Source organism: Rhinopithecus roxellana, chromosome 8 (genome assembly GCF_007565055.1).
Source record: "Rhinopithecus roxellana isolate Shanxi Qingling chromosome 8, ASM756505v1, whole genome shotgun sequence".
Lineage (NCBI taxonomy): Eukaryota > Metazoa > Chordata > Mammalia > Primates > Cercopithecidae > Rhinopithecus > Rhinopithecus roxellana.
This window is the reverse complement of record NC_044556.1, coordinates 31,741,156-31,743,083: the sequence shown is the minus strand read 5'-3', so window position 1 is coordinate 31,743,083 and position 1,928 is coordinate 31,741,156.

The following is a 1,928-nucleotide window of genomic DNA, read 5'->3' as shown; positions in this document are numbered from 1 at the left end:
GCAACCTCTGCCTCCCAGGTTCAAGCAACTCTCTGCCTCAGCCTCCCGAGTAGCTGGGATCACAGGCACTCACCACCATGCCCGGCTAATTTTTGTATTTTTAGTAGAGACAGGGTTTCACCATCTTGGCCAGGCTGGTCTTGAACTCCTGACCTCATGATCCACCCGCCTCGGCCTCCCAAAGTGCTGGGATTACGGGCGTGAGACCCCACGCCTGGCCATAAAAGAACTTGTAAAGAGCAGCTGTAGTCAATTTACGACCAAGACTTTTCCATAGAACATAACTGAGAAGGTGAAAACAAAACAAAAAAAAGCTTGTCAGAAAACTGACAAGAAAGCTAAAAATTACCATTCTTTTCTCAGAAATCTAACAGATCCCTGAGGATTGCTACTTGGAGTTTTTCCTCAGTTTTATTAGTCCTAAACATTTGATTGGCCAGGGATGACCAAACTAAATTCCTACTGAATCCATGAAGGAAGTCAGAAAATAAAGGGTGGGGAAAACAGATGTTGGCTAATACTCAAAAGGCATATTTTTACATTTCCTGGACCTTTGAAATGCCTTAGTGACTTACAAACCTAATCTAGGACCAAGAATGAACTTTACTGGAGAGATACAGGCCTTGAGAGGTTAAGGACTTGACTAGTGGTATCACATTAATAACTGGAAATGAGATGCTGCCATTTCCCTTTCTAGCATAAATGACTTCTTTCCCCCGACTCCAGCTTTATTAAGGTATGAGACAAACAGAAATTGTTCATGTTTATGGTATACAACGTGACGTTTTGATATACATATACATATACACACACACACACACTGCGAATAATGAAGCTCATCAACATAATCCATCACCTCACATACTTTCCTATGGTGAGAACATTTAAGGTGTACCCTCTTCACAATTTCAAGTACACAATACATGATTATTAACTATAGAACTCATCCACCTTGTCTGACTGAAACTTTGTATCATTTGACCAACATTTCCTTCTATTCCCCACCCCCGTGCCAAGAGTTCGTACTTGCCTTTCTTGAACAAATACTTCAATTACAGTGCTATTTCGAAGCTGTAAAGTTGCTCCTTAAGCAACTTATTGAAGGGAAGCAAGGAGCGTCGATAAATAAAGCGCTTTTTTTTTTTTTTTCGGATAGGGTTTGGCTGTTGCCCAGGTTGCAGTGCAATGGCACGATGTGGGCTCACAGAAAACACTTATTTTTTTTTTTAACAAATAACAGAAAAAGCAGTGAATATTTTGAAGTCGGATCCTGAAATCTAGGTTATTTAGGTCTGAAACCTGTACTAGATGGAGGGGTGCAAGAAAGAGTTGATAAAATTACCTTAACCATATGGAAACTCGAAGACTTTCTTACATACTAACCCCTCGCCCCGCCCCCGCTTTTCTCAATAAGCGAGCCAAACTGGCTGAAGCTAAGGGACTAGTCCGCGGCGCCGGCTCAGACCCACTATAGCGGACCAGTTGCCGCCCAAAGTCCTGGAGCCTTCGACCGGGCACGGAGAACACCGCGGAGGAACCCTAAGAGAGGGAACCCTAAGAGAGGGAACCCTGCGAAGAGAAGGCAGGTGGGGGCCTTGCAGGAAACCGGGCCAAAGTACTCTAGCTGGGATTACGGGAGCCGGCGAGGGACCTATTAAGTCAGGGTTCAGACAGCCCGGCTCTGCGTGCAAGCCCTTTCAATTGCCAGTCTTGGGGCGGGCTCACACCTTCTCTAAAAGGCGAACTCACTACACGCCTTGGGTTCCAATCGACCCTAGCAACCACCCGAGATTTAAGGCGGAAATACCTCACTGGTCCTCCTCCTCCGGACCAACCATGCCCTGGCGAGGAAGCGCGTTGGCCCAATCACCTCGGGGGGAACTACTACCAGCCAATAGGAAGCAGGCACAGGAGGGCGGGCTAAAGAG